This window comes from Marmota marmota, unplaced genomic scaffold, assembly GCF_001458135.2.
Source record: "Marmota marmota marmota unplaced genomic scaffold, marMar, whole genome shotgun sequence".
Lineage (NCBI taxonomy): Eukaryota > Metazoa > Chordata > Mammalia > Rodentia > Sciuridae > Marmota > Marmota marmota.
In genome coordinates this window covers 49336100-49357983 of record NW_026000005.1, presented here as the reverse complement: position 1 = coordinate 49357983, position 21884 = coordinate 49336100, and the positions used below count along the sequence as shown (strand labels likewise).

Sequence of the window (21884 nt, the reverse complement as noted above, 5' to 3'; positions counted from 1 at the left end):
CCTATGAAGTTGGAGGTGTCAGGGGCGGGACAACAGATTGTTCTAAGTGTCCTAGTGGCAAGTCCGGTGGGAGAATCACAGAGCCTGCCCTCAGGTTCAGGAGCAATGTCAGGCCACCAGCAGCCACAGACTCTCAGCCTGTGGAAAGCTGCTGAGCCCTGGGGGGTGATGGATCCCTTCACCATAGAGTACTGTGGCGCGACCTGTCCCAGTTTTCAGGATGGAGGGGGTTCCCAGAACAGAAGACTTCTAGCGCCGAAGCTAAAAATGTCCTGTGAACATATGGACAAGCTGGTCACCCCTGCAGTTGACTCTGCATCTGGAACTCCCATCATGTGCTGGTTCTGATGGACCCAACAAGTCACATGGTTGGGCAGGCCCAGCAGCAATTCAGGGTTGGGTGGTGATGGTTCATTCAAGACTGAGTGTTGGAGCAGGACTTAAAGGCAAAGCCAACTGGGAGCAGGGACCTGGGCTCCATGCCACCCCAGGAGGACAGCAGTGTTCCTTCTGAAGCTCTCACTGCAGTGTGGGCGGGGTCCTGTACAGCCAGCTGAAGGAGGGAGAGGTAACCCAGTGGATGAAAGGACTCATCCAGGTGCCCTCCCCAGCCTTCCTTGTTGATACCTGACATGGTGGGTACTTGAGCTAAATGGCCGTGGGCAGAGAAGCCCGTGCCGTGTCCAACACCACAGACCCCGTTGTAGCTGTTCTGCTGCCTCTGAGTGGCCCCCATGGCAAGACTGACCAACGCGGGGCCTTCACGGTGGTCCTCTTCCTCAAGCAGACCAACTACCACTTGGTGGCAATTTGAGTATGGGGCCTGGTCTCTTCCTTCCTGGAGGGGCCAGCGGTTTGCCCTCCCGCCTCCAGAGCTTCCACCACTTCTACTATCTGGGCGCTTTTGCAGTGCCTGAACCACGGCGTAGAATCCCACAGCATGGCACTCACCTGGGACAGTCAACGGGAAGAGCAGTGAGCCGTGAGTGCAAGACCACACTGCCCCAAAGCCCCTTGGCCAGGTGCAGGAGAGCCACAGCTGTACTGCTGGTCCAGGTCGGCACCCTCCAGGGAGTCCTGAGACTGTCCTGGGACCCCGGTGCAGCAGGAGTGTCCTCTCTTACCCGACTCCACCGTCGCCCCCACTCCAGGTGACTAGGTGATTCCCATCCCTGTGACCTGGAGCTCTGTGGGTGCTGCGACACTCGATTACTTCAGTCAGGGTCACTCCAGGTGAATTGGGCTGGCACTAATAGTCACACAGACACAGAAAGTACTTTTTTCTTGGGGTTCGTTGATGGCTCCTCAGCCCCAGTTCCTCCAAGGGAGGCAAGAGAGGCAGGCAAGAGAGAGAGAGAGCACACCTAAAACCCTCCTATTTATTGGGGGGAAAGACATTCGAAAAGGTTCAACCCAAATACGTCAAGGGATTGGGTTTCAGGGGGTTGCTTGGTGGTGTCCTGCGGTCAGCAGATTGACTGACATCTTGGGAGGCCACACCCATCTCAGGTGCTGTGTGGGGTCAAAGGTAGAGCAAGGGGAAAGGACACATAGGTGGCACAGCCCAGTCAGAGCAGCAAGGTCAGCCAGTCCTCTTGTGGGCTCAAATGCTCATGGCTCACACAGCCCACGGTGGCTCTCCACATGTGGGGTTGGACGTGGTGGTCCTAAAGTGATGTGCTCTTGCCAGGGGACATGACTGTCCCATTGAACAACAGGGTGATTTGGGAAACTGTGTCAAGGGGTCAGTGAGAGGAGTCACCTCCTGGCAAGAGTACCTGACCCGACCTGGACTTTGAGGCAGGGCTGCTGCCGCCCAGCAGGCGGGGAGGGGCTCGTGTGCACCTGGGGCTCACCTGGAAGCTCTTGGTGCTTCTGAGGGGAGAAGCACACCCTTCACCAAAGTAACTTCTCAAGGGATAAAAGAATTAAACACACTGGAAACTAGATAAAATGTAAGGCATTTATAAGAAATTAAAATTGACTTGTGTAGAGAATTAATAATTTTTTATGCATAAAAGTGATATATGAACAAATAAAATGAAAAATCATGAATATAAAAAAAGTTTAAAAATCAAAAGGTGAACCACAGACCGGGGCAAGGCAGATTTAGCCAACACCAAGCACTTGTTCTGGACAGTGGGCTGGATGGCATTTTCTCCTTCCCGTGTGTTCTCTAATGTGGTTGCGAGACTCTTCCAAGAAACCCGTGCAGTCACTGTGAAGAGCGGAAGCGTTTGCAGAACTTCTCCTCTCGCAGGGTCTCTTCGCTCTGTGGATCGCTTCCTTGCTTTGCAGAGACTTCTTCCTTTGATCCCGTCTATTTGTCTATTTGTGTTTTTGTTTCCTGTGCTCCGGGGGGTCTTACTCAAACATGTGCACAATCAAAATAGTAATTTAGAAAATAAAAAAAATTTACAGGAATCAAATTATTTTTGCTTTCTGAAATAAATCTTACGAAACCGACAGTTCACAGAAACAGCGAGAGAAATGACTTCAGGACATTAGATAAAAGAGAATGTGTGAAGCACCTCTCCCCCGTATGCAGGTTCATTAAGAGGCATTCTAGTGCAAGTGCTCTTCTTGCTGCTGTTCAGGAAGCACAAGCTGCTGACACGCAGAGCAGATCCAGTTCCTCTCCTCTCAAAGCAGAAGAAAAACTCCTTGAGCAGATCCACAAGGGTCCCCAAAACCAAACACAGGGTTAGAGTTTCCCTTGTCCTATCACCAAGCTGGTGGTGACCAGCCAATAGACAAGAGAATGGACATTTCAATTTGATAAATAAACCAAAGCAACACCTCCATCCTTGTTATGAGATGCAAAGGGGTCAAGTGGAAACCTACGATATCGTTTCTCTCTGCTGCGAATCTGTGTTCCCTGTGTGAGGACTGAGGGGATTATTTCGCCAGAGTGGGTCATTAATTGAATTCCCTACTCGGCTGACTCGGAGAACGGGAAACCTAGAGCCGGGATGAGCAGCAGGGACGCCCATGGTTTATGGGATTAGATGATTTAGCCAGGTCTGGTAGAATGTCTTTATGCCCCTTAGTGTCATTCACTCAGGAGGGCTGTCAGAGACAGAAGCCAACCTCCTGGCACCTGCCCCAGGAAGGTACATTAGAACAGCAACAACGACCCACCGATGTTTTAAAAAATTCGGCAATTCACAGGAGACCCTCCACATGCAGGACGAGAAGCCTGTGATTTGAGATTTAGTGCTGAGTGCTTTCTAAGAGGCAGGGTTTGGGTGCTAAGGAGTCCTAATGGCAACTTCCAAGAGAAGTGTCTGGGGACTGGCTGAGCACCATGATCCTCAGGCTGGCAGAACACCACCTTCCTCCCTGTCACTTGCCACCTAGGCTGCCCTTGAAGAGGGGCCAAGCAGTTAGGCTGGCCTGGCAGCGGCTGGGTGAACACATCCCTCCCTGTAGCTCTCCAGACTCGTCTGGACGCCCTGTCCCAAGTGCTGCCAGTGGCCGGCTAGATGGACTCACAGTCAGGGCACATCACTCCTTTGGTCTGAGCTGCCTGCGGCCCACGCTCTACCCCAGCTTGGGTTTTCCCAGTGGGAGAGACGGTTCTGGCGTCATGATCACATCCTGAGTCTGTGTTTGTCACGCTGGACGCTGAAGGAACTCTCCTCACTGCTGGGCTCCTCTGACATGAGTTGGCTGCCGTCCTCCTGGAGGGCTTTCCGCTTCTGCCTTTGTTGGCTTGTTATGTCGGTGTTTTACATTCTTGGAGCTGATGGTCAAATGGGCCCAGGTTGGCTGGTGAGAGCACCTGTACGATGGCCCGATGGCCCGTGTCCTCTCACCAAGTTCCCATTGTTCTTCTTTACCTTCAGGCACGAGGTGTTCCAGACTTATCTTGTAGTTTTCCACTTTTAGATCTGAAATCAGTCATTTTTCCAAGAGTCCTGGTTATTTTTTGGTGAGGAATGGTGTTTAGAAGCCAAGTGCTGGGGGCCACGTTAGCCCATTCCCACTTGGTGTCATTGCTTCTGGGCCCACTCAGCAGACAGAGCAAAAGGAATATCTACGCCAATGGCTAGCTATCATCACATGTCAGTCTTCTATCTCTACATAACCATGCCATCTCTGTATCATCTATCAATATCTCTGTCACCTATCTCTGTGTCAGTTATGTATCTACACATCTATCTGCATATCAGTCCATCTCTAATCTCTGTATCTGTCATTTAGTCTTTACCTCTCCACCCACCCTAAAAGCCATACTGATACCTGTATTGAAATACTTTACTTATGGGTTCATCCTACCTCCCCTTTCTCCATATTTGTAGTATGAGAAATGCGTCCTGCGCGACCCACAGTATCTTTAGCTATTTCTTCAGTGCTAGCGTGCATATCGCTGAGTGCTGACCTTTGACACTGGGAACAGAGCCCAGGGAACTCAGGGTGTGTGCATCTTCTTTCTGCCTCTGGCCTGGGGATGGATGTCAAAATACCGGGTCTGTGTGGCATTCCGACCTGTCCTTCCTCCCCGTCTTTCAGCATGGTTATGTTATTCATTTGAAACCCCACGATAGTCAAGTTGATTTGTTTGTGTCTGTGTTTTGTTGTCTTCTGTCTTTTTCTTATTGATTTTGAGCATAGGAGGCTCGTACTTCAGTGTGGTTCCAAGAGTTGGCACCAAGCTCAGGGACGCTCTCTTCTCCCCCGTCCTTCTCACTCATTCTCTGGAGGTAGTCAATTCCAGTAGTTCTGCTTTATTCTTCCCGAGCTTCTTTTTGCACAAATGAACAGAGACTCGTGTATTCTTTTAAATCTCACTTTTCACCTTTTGACCTCTTTTTAACTTGTAAAACCCAGTAGTGCTTTCTGGAAATCTCCCCATATCATCTTATGGAGGACTCTGCCTGCTACCCACTGCCACTCCATGGTGTGGATAGACCTTGGCTTCTTCACCCACAATCTAGGCATCTGGGGAGTAATATTTGGTCATTATGAACAATTCTGCAGTGAAAAACCTTGATTTCACATCAATAAATCAAAAGGCAAACTCATATGTTTTTGTTAGAAATAGTCAGATTCTCCTCCATAACTGTCAACCGATTTGCATGCTTTTTAGTGTGATTTGGGTGTAGAATATTATATTTACAATCTTTTGTCAATTGATCTGTGAGGAATGGGATCCCAGTGTTGTTTCATTTATTTACTTTTTCTGGGAAGTGTATACCTCCATCTGTTTTTGACTTTAATTTCTCACAGCAAAGTTTTATATTCTGGAGTGGACAAGTTTTGCACATATTTCATAACCATAGCACTGAGCTTTTATCTCTTTCTCTTTATGTTTGGGAAATTTCCACTTCTCTCCTGTTTATGAGCTTCAGGGGGTTTAGTTCAGTGCTTTGGAGAGAGGCTAACAGCTTTCCTGTCAGCCTCCCTCGGGATCATACAAGTGATCAATTTGTTTTTCTCCCAAATCCAAAGTGTTTTCCCCCAGATATTCCTTTCAGTTGTACATGCAAGGTCATGGGGCACCACTCCTAATTCTCAAATTGACTACTTATTGCTTTCCAATTTAACCTTGGTTTTCATGATGTGAATATCACTGTTTTACCAAAACATTTGATTTCTATGTTTTATATCCATATCAACAACTTGAGGAATTTCATATTTACCAGAAAAGTCATTCCTTGGGTCCCGTGCTCTTTTTAAATTATTTTATTTCACATGTATTTGCATTGAATCTGCAGACCAACAGAGGTATAATGAACATGTAAATGATATGTAAAACCTGAAATTCCTTAAATATCATGTCTATTTATGTTTTCCTAAATACCTTTCTATACAGTTTCAACGTTTTATGGCTGAATTTGAAGATAATTAAGACTTTCTGTGTTGGGCTTTCAGTGTATGATAAGGATACATCCCTCTACTAATTAAATAATTTTAAAAATTCAGGTAAAATTTGTTTTCTTTTAAAATATTTTTTAAAAAATATTTTTATGCATATGTTTTAGTTGTAAATGAACATACAGGATCTTTATTTATTTTTATGTGGTTCTGAGGATCAAACTCAGTGCTTCATGCATATGAGGAAAGTGCTTTACCACTGAGTACAGCCTCAGCCCATAAATCTTGTTGCAGTATAATTGATATAAAAAGTGTACATATCAAATGAATACCTTTTGATGAATTTGAACATGTATAAAGCTCCCTGATACCATCTCAGCATAGTTCAATTTGCATTTCTTTTATTATGAGAATGAAAATATTCTCATGTTTGTGGGTCATTTTTATATCTTTCTAATTGTTCATGCCTCTGGCTCACTCTTCTGTCAAGTTTTCAGAGATTTTCCTCTCAATTTCAAGGAATCATTTATGTTAGAAATATTATCTATTGTCCCTGATATTGTGAGGATATTTTCCTCTATCTTTGGACTTTATTCATGATAACTTTGCTATGCAAATGACTTTTTTTTACTTACTGGCTCAAATTTACCACTCCTGACATTTGTCACTCTTCTGATTGTGTCACGGTTTGAGAGACTTTCTCTGTACTAAGGCCAAAGAAGGGTTCACCCGTGTGTATGTGTGGTTCGTGTGCAGCTTCAGATCGCTGATCCACCTGGAGTTGACCCCTGCGTATGGTGAGAGGTGTGGATCTGACTTTGTCATCTTCCTAGTGGCTCGCTGGTCGCCTGGCACCATTTATTAAAAAGTTCACCTTTGCTCTGGGAACTTGAAATGCTACCTTTACATGCACTGCATTTCAACCTGGGCTTGGGTCTTTTCTGGGTTTTCAATTCCATGCCACCTGTCTGGCTGCCTGTTCCTGCCTCAGCCTACGCTGTCACCTCAGGAGGCCTTGGAGGTGCTCATGTATTGGGAAGAGCAAGACTTTTTTCTTTTTCCTCTGTTTTTTTTTTTCCCTAGCATATTCAACTTCCCACATGAATTTCACGGTCAACTCTTCTAGCTTCTTGAAGCTCCTTGGTCTTTTAGTGGGAATTTTGTTGAGTTTACAAGTTAATTGGGGAAGGGGAACTGAGATCTTTAGAACTCTACTGAATCATCCTGTCCAAAGCTCTGCCTGCCTCTCGGGTACCACTGGGCCCACCGTTAGTTGGATCCTTGGGAAGTGGATACCGAGGCAGAACTAGCAGGTGGAATGGGGAGGGAAGAGGGTGATTGGGGTCATGCTGTGAAGTGGGAAAACCAGTGAGATGATGGAGGGAGGCAGGGTGGTGACATGAGACACAGCAGAACAGCTGCAAAGCACAACTGTGAGGCATGTGCTCCTCTTGTAGGTAGATGGGGGACATTGGGGGAAATGCAGGGTTGAGCTGGAGCAGAGCGCAGGACAGGACTCGGAGGAGGAGCTCAGGGGCTTCCTTTGTTACTCTTGCAGAACTTTTTGAATTTGTTTAAAATCATTTTTTTAAGTGACAAATCAGTTAAAGACGTAAACCTCTATTCAGGTTCATAATGGCCAGAAACGATCATTTGAAAGATGACCCACTGAGTGCTGCAGGAGAGCCCTGCTGGAAATAATGCAGAAATGCTAGGAAAGCCCCAGCGTCGACAGGCAGAGGAGAGGAAGGAAACGGTTAACTGGGAAGCTGGCTCCAATGCCAAGAGCCAAATATATTCGGTGCATCAGTATTCCACAGTGAGCAGGGATTTGTCAGGCCCCTCAGCTGGCTTCCTAATTACATCCTTGCCAGTCCAAGACCTCGGAGGTGTCAGTCACCCTTCTCCATGGGGTCAGTCCCTGCACAGATGTCCATTATTTAACCCATATCCTTTATTGGCCAATGCTCTCCTTCGAATGTCAGTGGATAAAAGGAACTAACGGATAAAAACACAGTTGCTGATACGTTTATAGTTGTAATTTATAATTCTTTGAGTGGTGGGTCAGTTTGATGGCAGTGGCTCTGGTCTCAGAATCCTTGATGGTTTGAAGTCAAGTGGTATCAGTGGAGCTTGGTAGCAGCAGCTGGTGCTGGGGAACCAGAGGCTCCCCACGGGGTGGCAGCAATCAAGGGGACTCAGACGTAACCCAGAAAGACACTGTGCAAGTGGCCGCAAGGGCCATCTAATAGCATCTTCTTTCTTGACCATGTCAATCTTCTTGCAATTTGCTCCAGAAAAAACTAACATGAAGTTCACACAGAGTGGAGGGCGCTGATTAGCCAAACACCCTCTCTGCCTCCCCAGCATGTCCAGTAGAGTTCATTTCCAGTGCCTGCGTCGTCATCTGGTTTACTGTGATCTCCTGGAGCACACTTTGCACAGCATTTGGATTTAGTGTGTGGCAAGCAGAACACAGCTCCTAAGATGTCCACACTTTGTCACCTGGAATTTGTGGTTGTAAGATTTGACATGGCAAAAGGGACTTTGCAGATAGATTAAGGGTAAGGGTTTGAGAGGGAGGGAGGGATTGTCCTGGATAATTCAGGTGTCTCGGACTAATTACACAAGTCCCTATAAGTAGAAGAGGAGGAAAAGGAAATCAGAATGGCATCGTGAGGAAGATTAGACACCCGTTGCCAAGATGTAGGTGGTTGTGTGCAGGGACCTGAGAGAGGCCTCTGGTTTGCCAATGGCAGTCCCCAGCCTCCAGCCAGCAAGGAAGTGGACACTCTGGTCTCACGGCAGCACCACATCAAGTTCTGCCAAGAGTCAGGATAAGGGAGGAAACTCCCCGCAAGTCTCCAGAGAGGAATGAAGCTCTGACACCTAAATTGTAGCCCAGCGAGGCCCACGCTGGGCCTCAGACCTGCAGAAGCCTAGGTGGACACATTTATGCTGTTGGAGCTGTTAAGTTTGTGGTAATTCATTACCACAGTAGCAGAAAACGAGTTCAGCCAGGGCCAGAGTCAGACAAACAAGCAGTAGTTGATGGGTGATGTCCGCCCCGGGCACTGAGCTGGAGAGCTCACAGGGCAAGGGCCAGCCTGACAGGTCAGGGTGCAGCTCAGGGCCGCCAGCGCAGGGGCACCCAGACTGTGGCCACGCGGGACCGTCAAGCAGGCGAGAGGTTCAGCAGGTGACTGGCTCCACGTCTCCCTCCACAGCCCCCATCCTCTTGGTGCTGATTGCACATGGAGGTTTGCTCTGTCCGGGGAAGGGAAGCAGGGCTTCGCCCCAGGGGACTCTGATAAGGAGATCTGCAGGCTGGGGTTGGTGGTCGCACGGACCCAGGTTTCAGAAATCAGACGCGGAGCAGCACCGTGCAGCCCGGGGCAACGTCTTAGCCCTGGAGGACGGGGCTCTCAGCTCGCCGGAGGAGCCTGAGGGAGGACCTGGACGGCTGTGGTCAGCCAGGACTGGGAAGCCTCTCTGGGGCCCACGAAACCTGTGCAGGAAACCACTGATGGAAACCTGTGACTTCCCAAAGCCCCAGGGGTTGAAGGCATGGCCACCAGCCTGTGGCACTCTTGGGAGCTGGTGGAACCTTTAGGAGGTGCAGCCTAGAGGGAGGAGGCAGGTCACCAGGCGTGTGCCCCTGATGGGAGCTAGGGACCCCAGCCTGTCTCCCTCCATGCCCCACCCCTCTATTCTCTCTTTGGCCACCAGGAAATGAAGAGGCTCCTCCTCTGTGCATTTGCACCATGACGTTCTGTGCCACCACAGACCCAAAGCCACAGGGCCACGTGGCCACGGACAACAGGCTCTAAAGCTGGGAGCTTTCCTCTAGAAGTTGGCCATCCTGGGCCTTCTGCACAGCAGAGGGGGCTGGCCGACTGACAGGCGGTACTCTAGGGGAGCTGGGGCCTGAACCGCAGCCCCTCCCCAGACACCTCCTCTTTGCACAGCGGCGGGTTCCCACGTTCTCTTATAGGCCACAGACCTGGTGCTGGGGAAGGTAAGCTTTCTCTGAGCCCATCTCTTCCAACTCACCACATTCAGGGTGTCCCTTGGGGATGGCACAGCCACCTGCCCTGCAGCTGGGCACAGCTGCACACTGATCACTGAGGTGATGTCACCAATCCAGTCTCCCACTGGGGAAGATGAGAACACAATGAGTGCGAGCTGGATCGATGGTCAGTGAAGTGGCAGCTCAGGAGAAAGCCCTTCCTGCAGTGGACACCGTCTCAGGAAAGAGAGCACCAACTGGGAGGGCATGGCCGAAACCAAGCAAGGATGCCAAGGGCAAGAGGAGAAACTCTCCTAACACATAAATTAGGAAAGATAAAAGCACAAAATCCATCAAAGAAAGATTGAATAGCAAGAGGAGAGCTGGTGGCGGTGCCTGTGGAGACGTCTGTAGTGAGGGATATTGAAAGAGGCAGCCTCTCGGCCACATTCTGGTGACAAATCTGCATTTCCAGTACACAGAACCATCCTACTTGATCTCAGTAAATGAGATTTTTAGAATGAAAGACATTGAAAATTATTTTTATTGTTAAGCTTCTCATTGACAATACAAAAATGAAAAGCCGTGATTTTTATCAGGCTCTGAGGAAAAAATGGGGACCTTGGAACTCTGTTCCTAACCTATTCATTGTTCATGTGGAAGGCCCAGGGAGTTTTCAACTATGAAGCACTCAGTAAATACGCCATGGTTGCTCTCCTTAGGAAAAGATCATTCAAGAGAGTGGAAAAGCAGAAACAGAAACAATTCATAGTAAAGGTGTCACCAGAGGGGAGTCAGGACCTGCAGGGAACGGTATGAGCGGGTTATGATAATGCAATTCTAAAGGAAGAGTTCTTAACGAGGAAGGCCAGTCTGCAGGTGAAGGTCAGATATTTCTCAGATTCTCGGAGCAGGGCAGGCAGCATGAGGAAGTGAGAGAGTGACAAAGACCTTGTCTTTCCAAGAGACGCGGTTTAAGTAGAAAGATGGGCTTTGTTGTAATTAAGTTGTAACAAACAGATAAAGGATTGTGTTAGTCAGTTTTGTGTTGCGCGGCCAAAATGTCTGCCAAGAGCAACCAGGAGAAGGAGAGATTTATTTTGGCTCATGGTTTCAGGGTCAAGCCCACGTCAGTTGGCTCCATTGCTCTGGGTCTAAGGTGAGGCGGAAAGGCATGGTGGAGGAAAGCTGTCAGGTCACGGCAGAGAGAGAGAGAGACAGACAGAGACAGAGGAGATACACCCTTGGAGGGCACGCCCCAGTGACCTACTTCCTCCAACTAGATCCCCACTTTAGCTCTCCATTCAAACACTGAACAGGTCAGACCCCTATGATCCATCCACCTCCTAAAATCCCAGCTCTGAGCTCATGAGACTCTGAGAGACATTCTAGATCAAAACTCTAACAAGGATGGAATTTTTTTTATAAAACCCTAGGAATAAACAAGCAAAGATCTATATTAAAAAACAAAATAAAACAATAACTTTGTAATTCATTAAAAGTTAAGAAAGGGTAAAAAAAAAAGTGATAAAAAACAGCAAATGGGAAGTACCAAAGCTGTACTCATAATAAATGCAAATTAGATAAGTTGTCTCATTTAAAGAAAAAGATTTTCATCCTGGTTACAAAAAACTAAAAGTTCCAGCTATTTGTCTAGACTCTTAGAGACCCATCCAAAGCACAAGAAGTTGTCCATAAAGAGCGGGCAAAAGTGTGAGTCAAAGGCATACATGGGTGTGTATGGTGTATTCGGGTGTGCATTCTATTTGGAATTTAAGGCAAAAATCATTAAAAGGAATAGAAAAGTATTTTTATGTTATTGGAAGCTAGGGTCCAAAAGCATTTTACACATTGATCTTCACATCCTGAACATAGCTGTCTAATGTAGAAAGTGCAATGAAAACTATAAAAACTTGGTGAAATCTTGTCATCACGATCGGTGCTGACCCCTTGTTCTCAGGATTGGCTGGACCAAGTGCAAGAAATGACGCAAGCACTTGACAGACCATTAGCAAGCACACAGAAACAAGGTGTGTGGGATTTAGTTAATTAATTCTACCAGGTTCCACTGAGCACCTGCTCTTTGTTCTGTACAGTGAGTGAATAACAGTGAGTGAGACAGGAACATCTCTGGCTCTTGGGGAGCTCCGTCCAGCAATGGGCTGTGTTGGCCAGATCCATCACATGGCTGCCTGGCACTTGCAGGGAAGATGGGATGTGGAATTTCTGGTGCTGTGGCTGGGGCTGGCTGTGTAATTCTCAGGACTGGTGCCCAATGAAAACTCCAGGTCCTCTTGCTCAAAAGGCAAGGGAAAATTTTCCTTCCTTCTCTGGTCCCTTTCTCACCTGCCCTTGAGTTTTTGAGTTTTTTATTTTCTGATTAATGCCATTCATGCTGCCTTGGATTGGATGCTCGTGAGGTCGGTGCAGATGCAGGTGCTGGGCTCTTCCACCTGACTCTGCACAGGGGGCGCCTGCCCAAACCTTACTGCACTTGTGCCTCGGTGCTTGGTGGGGGTGACTGGGTGGAGGAGGCATAGGGGAGAAGGTGCTGAGAATTGGTGCTGGGGTGCGTGGGGTGCATGGGGTGATGAGGGAAAGCAGGCTAGCAGGTGGGCAGGGGCTCTGCACCCCGCACAGTCCCACTGAACTCACGACCCACCACTGAGAATTTTTAGACACCAGCCACGGAGGATTGAGCCGGGACTGGGCCTCGTGCTCAGCTTCAGAGTCTCCCTAGTGCAGCCTGAGGACGGGGAGGGAACTGGAAATAGTTGTCAGATCTGCCAACCCGAGGTTTCTGGAAGGGAGGAGAGGCATTTTATCACCAAGTTTCCAGCAGGAAGCGCAGCTGCTAAGCGGAGCAGCGCAGGGAGCTCCAGATTTGTTCACTCTGGCGCTAACCCAGAGGCTCCACGACCCCAGGCGTCGGCCCCACATTGAGCAGATGGCGCCAGCAATGTCATCACACTGCTCTGTGATTTCTGCCTTTCCCGTCCCATTTGCAGTCACAACTGAGGGGTAGACGGAAGGTTAATTTTGCACAGTCAATTTAGGAGGAAATACAAACAAGCACACAAAACCTCCCTATTGGTATGATATTTGGAAATTTCTTGCACTAGCAAAAAATGCAATTGTTGTCAATCCAAAAGTATGTTTAAGAAAATATTCATGTGTGTGAGCAAGTCCTTTCAAAATCCCCCAGTGTAACTTCACCTCTGTCATGCAGTCCCCTCCAAGTCTTCATTGCTGTGACTGCTGTCATTCTGGGATTTCATCAATGTTTTTGGTTTATTTTTTTCCTGACCTACCGCTATGTTCCCAGTATCTAGAACAGAGCCTGATACATAATAAAGTTAATAAGTATTTGCTGAATGCATACCTAAATTTAATAAGAATTATTACTCAGATTTTATAAGGTAACATATTCCTAGTAAGTAAAATCAAAATAGTGGGGTTGATGTCTCAGATAACTCATTTACGATTTGTAGAATTGTTTTTCTTTCCCCTTCTGTTTTGTAATGGGTGAGTTTCATTTATTTTTCAAGTTGCTTAAACATGGAATTTATTATGAATTTTTGTTGGTTTCCATACGGGGCTGGGATGACAATACTGCTTCCAGTAGTGAAGGGTGTCAGGTCAGGCCTCTCTGACACTTGTTCAAAGGCCCTGGTTTGGGTTCCAGCTGAGAGCTGGAGGCCGCGCTGCGTCAACGGCTCAGGTACCTTTGCTCCAGCCCCCAACAGTGCCTCCCCTAGAGGGTGGCTGGCAGGTCACCAGGAAGAACGTGGGCCACACACTCTTCTCAGCATGTCATCTGAGATTAATATGAGTAAGAGAATGGGTTCATTGCTAAGCCTAGGGTGCTATCTGTTAGCCCAAAGCCAACAACAGATGCCACTGCAAACATTCCATCCAGGGTGCACAACATGGGGGTGCAAACAAAGCCACCCTTATGGAGAAACCCTAGAGGCTGTGCCAAGGACCTCCCGTCCCTGCTATGGCTAATAGAGACACATTCATCCTGAGATCCGGTCTGCTTTGTCCACTGCTGCCCATGGGTCTCTGGATGCATGTAACGGGCCTCCTCTGGACCCAGTGGGTGGAACAATTCCTCTTCCCTTTAGTTACACCCAGATCCAACTGCATCAATCCCCAAATGTCCTGGCACCTAAATATGAATGCTGATCTTGCTTTCTCTTTCAGATCCCTGTATTGGTCTGACCTCCAAGAAGCAAGTTCAAGGTGGCCTTAGCATGCAAAAGATTCACTAGAAGAAACACCTGTGAAGAATAAGGGGTGAGGCCAAGAGCCAGGAAGGGGAGTTTGAAGACCTGACCTATGGAAGGAGAGAAGGAAGGGAGGAAGGAGGCAAGGGGAGGAGTCTCCGGCCCCAGTGCCATTCTGGCAATGGCTTGTCCAGGCCAATGGACTCTGGACCCAAATCTGTGTAAGAGTTGCAAATCTGGCGGGGACGGCCCTGCATTGATAACACCAGAGGTTCTCAGGCCTTGACAGCAGTCTGTAGCAAGCATGGCCTCTTTAAGAATACTGCGTGGATCCAGAGAGGAGGTGTCCAGTGCTGCAAGCCAGCTGTGCTCCCTGCAGCAGGAGGTCTCCGGGCTCATTTCTGTGGCCGCCACAACCCTTTTGCATCCTGACTTCGATAGAGCCATCTCAGTCCACAGGCAGCTTTGAGATCTTGGAAGCTTGCAGGCTCCTTATAAAGAGGCTGTATAGTTACATACACTTTTGGAAGGCATAGTGGGCAGATGCCAAGTGGGGCTGGCATGACCCCACCTCCTGGTATTCACACTATCGCGTGATCTCCTCTGGAGTGTAGGCTAGACTTACTTCTGCCTGATAAAATTCGGCTAAAGTGATAGGATGCCACTTTGGGGACTAGTTTAGTAGAGATTGTAACTTTTGTCTTGCTGTCAATATTGCTCTAATAAAATCTTCCTTGCCGGCTTTGAGGAAAAGCCATATGCAAAGAGCCATGTAACCAGGACCTGAAGCAGCTTCCAGCCAACAGCCAGTGAGAAACAGAGCTCCCAACAGCAAGGAGTCGATCCTGCCAGTGATGTGCCCCCTTGAGTGGGTCCTGCACCATCCAGCCTTCTGATGAAGCCCCAGCCCTGGTCAGCACCTGACTGAAGATGTGTGATACCTCGTGCAGAGGATGCAGCAAAGCTGTCCCCAGACCTTTGACCCAGGAGCTCATAAATGCATGTTGCTTTAAACTACTAAATCTGTGATCATTTGTTACACAGCGATGGAGGCCTAGAGAGAGGCTGAGTCTACCTGTGACCACGAGCGGTTAGACCCTGCATTCCCTGGACAGATTGGAGGAGGATTATCAGACCTTCTGTCTAAAAGTAGGAGTCCCAGGCCTGATTCTAGCAAGCACATTAGTAGGCAGCACAGAGTTAACTGCTGACTGTGTGAGCTACAGGTGCAGAACACCCTGGAGTTCCAGGAGCAAGTACATGATGCAACCAGGAGTCAGTTAAGTCCTGTGTGGACTCTGCATTTGTTAGTCATGCACACGTTCAGTGAAGGAGGACAGGCCTCCCCTCAAGTGAGTGCACAGAGACAGCAAAGTTGACGTTTGTCAGCAAGGCTGAAGAAACAGAACAGGCCAGACTCCTTGTGATCTGAGTCAGGGAGAGAGACTTACAGAGTTGATTCACACACACAGGAACCAGAAGGCACAGGGCTTTCAGGTGAGGATTTAAAAAGAAATGTGCTGAGCTAATGAAGTTAGGGTGGGAGGTGGAAATCCGATTAAAGACATCAAGCAGAGTAATCAGATCGGAGAAGCAGACCACCATATTACACAGTGTTGATCACTGGTTGAGACTAGAGGGGAACTGGTATTATTTGTAAAATGGTATTTTGATTTTTATCAAAGTCCTTTACTCACTGAAGGTAAACTAAAAATGAAGAAGGATAATTAGGGAAAACCAGGTTAAAAGTCTAAAAAAAATTTTTTTTGGTTGAAATGGAGTCTTATAGGAAATTTTAATCAGAAAAATATCCATTTCTCAGTTCATAAAGGCAAAAGAAGCCTGGACATAAATAATGGTGGTAAATATAAATTTGCTAAGTGACAATATGTTAATTACAGATCCATATTTAGCCAAAAAGAAAAAACTGAAAATATAGAAAATCACCTTAAAAATAGAAGCTGAGAAAAGGGAAGGCAGAAAAACCACTGGAAGGCATCTCCGTAACCCTTTAGTGACTTCAGAGGAGACAAGAAATTTTGGTATCAAACTTTCTATAACAAGAAGTAAAAATTAATGCCTGTATTTACCTATTTAGACCCAGAATGGAAACAGGTTCCTGGACAAAGCAGAGAGCAGCAACCTCCCTGGGAGCCCCCTGTTCTGGGAGGCGTGGGCCCAGGGACCCCTGGCCACCATGCAGTGACCACTCCCCTGACAGGCTGCCAACAGGCCCCTAGGGAGGCAATGCTTCCCTGCATGTGGAAGACTTGGGTTCAAGGTCCAGGCAGGTTAAGGAATCTGCCCTGTGATTCACAGTGAGAAAATGGCACAGCCAGTGTGTGCAGCCCTGGTGGAGAAGGGTACCAGGTCTTCCCGGGCTGACCTGTGCCCTGCCCAAATTCATACGTGGAAACCCCATCCTCCAGGACTTCAGAATATGACTCTATTTGAAGATGGGTCTTGACAAAGGTGGGTAGGTTAAAGGAGGCCACTAGGGTGGGTCCTGATCCAATATGACTGTTGTCCTTATGAGAAGAGAGAGTTTGGACACACCTGAAGACAGCCAGGGTGTGCACACACAGAGAAGGGCTGGGTGTGGACACAGCAAGAAGGCAGCTGCCTGCAAGCTGAGGAGATTCCAGGGGAATCGAACCTTCAGCACCTTGATCTTGGACTTCCTGCATAGGGAACTGTGAGAAAATAAATTTCTGTTATTTAAGCCACTCAGTCTGGGGTTTGTTGTTATAGCAACCCAAGCAAACTCATACAGTATTCTATGTTGAAAAAAGAAATGTATCACTAGGTATTCATTTAATGTCCCTGTTGATGGAAGATGACTGGCACAGCAGTTTGGGAATTAGACAGTTCTCCAGGAGACTCACAGAAGATCTGCAGAGATCAGGGGCTGCCCCGGGGCCGAGCATGTCTGAGGTTCCTCTTCTCCACCCTTCTCCACTCCCAGCTTCCCCACAGCCTCCCCCTACAAAGGTGATGCCAATGCAGAGGGATGTTTGATGTGTAGGTGGGTTAGGTTACACTGCAGCCTGAGATTGGTTTAGGCAGGGTTGGAAATATTTTAAAGGTTAATTCTGTTGGCCAAAACAGAATAATTTGATTCTACAGAATCAGAAAATCCACACTGATGAGCAGACAAATGTCTGTGTCAGGCTGATACTTGGACATGCAGAGGTGGCACAGAGGAAGAGACTCAGATTTGATGGTGAGAGGGTGGGGCCTGGGGGGAGATGGAAAATTTCTAGAAAGTCAGGGTGGGGATCCTGGGGAAGGGCGCAGGATAGGAATAGGGGTGCATGGGTCTTCCTGCGTGGTACTATCCCTCATGGGGCGGCCTGCCTGTGCTCTGATTGTAAAGTGACATGGGGGGGCGCGTGGCAGGCGTGCTTTGTTCTGCCCATGGGACAGGTGCCCACGTGTGCCTCATGTGTCCTGTGTCTTTGGCACGGAGGAACCACAGACCCAAGAAACCCAGGAGCAGGCAGCTTGGACACTTAAGCTATCCCTCAGGGAGTGCGGAGCCCTCCAGAGGCCACGAGGGTGGAATCTGCAGGTGTCAGCCTTCCCAGCAGGGCTCAGCTCGGTTTCTGCAGACTCCAGAACAGGGAGAAGTTATGTCTTTTATTATTAATTTGAGGTCTCTTTAGAATAAGACTGTGGCTTTGGTTTAAAACAAGACACTGCGGCCTGTCTAGACTGTTCCAGGTCTCCCAGGAAACGTGAGCTTGTGCCAGTGACGCATGCGCGGCCACACCACACTCCGCCTGGGTGTCCCTGGCCAGGAGAGAATGCAGTTGATGTTCTGCCATCACGAGGCATGGGCGTGGGGTCTCTTTCCTAATAACTGTGGCAGGTTACCCTGATCCGTGTGGAAGCATCTGTTCCCTATTAAGCAACAGGGGCTGTGTCTTCTGGGTGGGGCCACTGTGTCCATAGAATGACGAGTGGGGGGACCTGGCAAGGGTGCAGAATTCCTCTCTGGGAGAAAACTGCTCTTTGATTAGGCAAAGAGCCACAGCAGGCATGAGCTGAGGGTCCCTGTGCTTTGCCTCAAGGCGAGAGGGTTGCGTACAGTGAGAATAGCCTGCATGGGCGGCTGGGGCTCAGGCAGGAGTGTGGCTCCAGGTGGGACAGCAGAGGTGCAGGGACAGAAGACGTCTCCCCACACCTGCAGGACCTCCAGGTGGGGAGCAGCAGAGGTGCAGGGATGGAGGAGGCCTCCCCACACCTGCAGGACTCGGCTGTGAGAAACTCCTTCACTTGTGAAGAGGAACGAGACTCCTGCAGTGTTGGGGTCTGGCGTCCAACTTGAAGGTTTTCTCCTGTACCTGCAGCATCTCTGAGTCTTGGCCCTTTGGCAGAATGGAGTTGGGGGTGAAGGGTAGCAGGGTTCCAGGTGATGACCAGAGCGAGGCCTCAGCAGGGAGCAGCTTAGGTGGCTGAGGAGGGCACATGAGCCTCCAGCTCTGCCAACCGCTGCAGATCTGTGGTCTCGTGGGCTCCTGTGCGTGGGCTGGAACTGGAGCCATGTGGACCTCCAGGGCAGATGAGCCCTGGAAGGCTGGAGGGACTTGGGCCAGCAGAGCAGAACAGCCAGGCTCAGGCGTGTTCTTGTGGAGACATACAGAGGACAGGGGACATTCAGAAAATGGGTCACGAAGGGCACCAGCTAGGGGAAGAACGGGAGGAAGGGTGTTTCAGGCAGAGGGTGGAGCAAAGGTGAAGGGCCCGGGCAAGAAAGCCTGGTAGTTTAGGGACTAGGAGAGGGGAGGCAGGGAAGGCAGAGGCTGGGAGGTTGGGAGGCTGGCTGGAGAGGCTGGGAGGGAGGGAAGTGGGACTGGAGCAGGAGTGGGGTCTGTGTGTGCTGTAGAGGGTGGTGGGCAGGACACAGCATGGGGAGGTCACTCTGGAGCAGGAAGGCGGGAGGCTGTGAGGTGCAGCAGGAAGCAGAAGGAGCTCTGCCCCTGGGTTTCTCTCTTCCGTGGAGTGGGAGGTGAGGTGTCTATGGAGGACAAGCGGAGGAGGCAATGGAGGAGAGACCCAGAGAGGCAAGGGGCAGGGCATCCCGGCCACGTGGAGGTCAGAGTCCACCACTGCCACTGTAGAATAAGGGTAAGGAGAGGGGGCTGCGGATCCCTGCTGCTCCCCGAGGTGCCCCTTCCAACCTCTGGCAGTGAGCAGGCGGGGGAAGAGGTAGGAGGGCCAAGGCTGGTGAGTCAAGGAGAGAGGGCTCAGGAGCCAGGTCTGCACCCGGGAGAAGGGGTTCTGGGGCACTGGACTGCACCCTCCAGACATGCCTGGAGAGATGGCCCAGGGAAGGGAAGCCACAGGAAGGAAGAGGCGCCCAGGACATTCCACGAGGCCTGGGTTGGCTCCCCAGGGGCAAGGCTGAAGGTAGAGGAGCTCTGGGGTCCAATTTGGCATGGGCTGATGGGGCTGGGAAGTGGGAGACTTCCTGGGCAGAGTGAGAACCTGCGGCGAGAAGCCAGACGAGGGTGGAGGGGAGCGCTAGCCGGGCAGACTCCCGCCCAGGGGGGCCCCTGACTCAGCAGCTGCAGCCTCCCTCGATGCAGGTGGCCAGCACAGATGACGTGCCCTTTGCAGTGCCCCAGGCCCCAGGTGGGAGGGCTAGCAGGATTCCCAGTGGCATGTCCCTGCTCCTGAGTGGAGGGGTGGCTAGCCAGGAAGGGGGCTTGGCGAGGGTCAGGGTGCAAGCCCCATCTGCTCCCCCTTGCTCCTGGCAATGGGCACAACCAGTGTCGGCTGCTGTTTTTCTGGGGCTCGCTGCTGACCAGCACCGAGAAGTCATAGACTGGATAAGTCACAGACTGGATATTGTCCATCTGTTTTCCAGGGACTGGCACACGCTGGACCAACCCTCCTCAGCACACAAGATGTATCTTTTATGTTTTAATTAGCTTTTTCACTGCTTTGACCAAAAGATCAGACAAAAACAATTTTAGAAGAGTTAAAGTTTATTTGGTTTTTACTGTTGCAGGGGTCTCTGTCCATAGGTGGCCAGCTCCATTGCTCTGGGCTGAAGGTGAAAAGTATCATGGTGGAAAGATGTGCTGGAGGACAGCAGCTTAGGACGTGGCCACCAGGAAGCAGAGAGAGATGCACCTCCTCACAGACAATGTATATACCCCGAAGCCACTGTCCCACCTCCTCCAGCCCCAACGCCTCCAATCACCACTCAATTAATCCCATCAGGTGATCAATCCACTGATTGGTTTAAAGCTCTCGTAACCTGATCATCTCACTCTAAATCCTCTTGCATTGTCTCACACATGGGCTTTTGGGGGGCTACTGTTAGGGTTTGTAAACAAGTCAGGATGGCGCCTGGCATTTTGCCAGGGGGAGTGGTTTGTGAGGTGGCGCCAGCGAGCCATTAAGTGTGTAGATTCCTTATTGGTTGACTGCTGTCTCTAGTTTATGCTAATTAAGATAAGCTGTGTGGAATGTATATATACCCCTCCTGTCCTACAATAAATGGCTCCCACTCCTGCTGTATCAATCTACACAAGTTGCTTGTTTGTCACTCCCCCCCACACACACACTCGGGGGTAAGTGACGAAAAAAAGCTGCCCGTCCATAGATAGGACGGGAGCAAATCTGCTCGTCCCTAGGCAGATAGGGCGAGAGGAAAAATGGCCATTTTGAGAAAATGGAATGGATTGATGCAGTATGTTTGTGTCTTGTTTTGTCTTGAAATGTTGTATTGTCTTTGTGACGAAAATATGGAAGGGGTGTTAAGTAAATTGATAAGGGAAAGAGGCACCCCAGTGGAACCAAGAATAGTTAGGGCACGTGTTGATGGAAGCCCAGGAACTCTAGTCAAAAAGAAAAAGAAAGTTCAGAAGAAGAAGGATAAAAGTTGCAGCAAAAGGCTATTACTAAATACTTTTTGTTACCAGAGGGTGCGTGAATCGGCGCGGCGGCTGCCCGTGTGCGAGCCGGTCATGGCGCAGCAAGGACTTTCCAAGCGGTGGCAGCCGGCTCTTCCCCGCCCCCCACCCGGGGGAGCGGGATGCCACTGCGAGAGCCCAAATCCAAACCTGACCCGGAGGCACAGTCTCGCAGGCTCTTGCTCCCTGTGCCCAATGGCAGTTTGAGTCGGGAACACTCCCCAGACTCTCCCCGGGGCCATCTGGGGCTGCCCTGGACGCTGCAGGCGGAAGCGGCCCTTGTCCCTGAAGTTTGATCATTTCCAAGGCCAATAACTACAAGGGTTCGCCCACACCTGGAAGCTAATGAGTAATGAGCACTATTAAGGCCTATTTCAAATGTAAAAAACCTTGAGATAATGACTAAATTGTTCAAAAGGTTGTTTTCTTAGTGAAATACTACAGGATTTTCTTTAGCATCATTGCCGGAGTTCCTGCCTTTGTCCCAGTGCCAGTGAAGATGAAGGTGGAAGAATTTCCAGTGTTGCTGAGAACCGGACGAAACTTCGGATCAAGCTAGCTGCCTGCAGAACTTACCTGGACTGTGATTTACTTGGACTGTGAGTTAATCTATTGAGACACTGCTTTACCTGGACTGAGACAACAAACTGTAATCTACAACAAATTGTACCTGTATCTTTGCTAATGGTGTCATTGCTGGTATAATTTTTCCAAGGACTTCTTGCATGGAGCCATCAATTGGCTTGGTATTGTGGCATTTTGTATCCTCTCCTTCTGCTTGTAGCAGATTATTTATGGTGTTTGTGTAAAAACCACTATGGTCGTTATTTCAATTAAACAAAAGGGGGAAATGTTAGGGTCTGTAAACAAGTCAGGATGGCGCCTGGCATTTTGCCAGGG

The 21884-nt window shown here is 49.2% G+C and overlaps 1 long non-coding RNA gene across 2 annotated transcripts in view; it reads left to right on the top strand.

The window, feature by feature from the left end:
- Window positions 1-21884, top strand: part of LOC107138830 — a 44074-nt gene that overhangs the window by 9524 nt on the left and 12666 nt on the right. The window contains exons 2-3 of one of the 2 annotated variants that reach the window (XR_001503056.2): window positions 14036-15555; window positions 17185-17281. This is a non-coding gene — a long non-coding RNA (uncharacterized LOC107138830). The remainder of the gene's footprint in view (window positions 1-14035; window positions 15556-17184; window positions 17282-21884) is intronic. The other variant, XR_001503060.2, reaches the window with a different exon arrangement.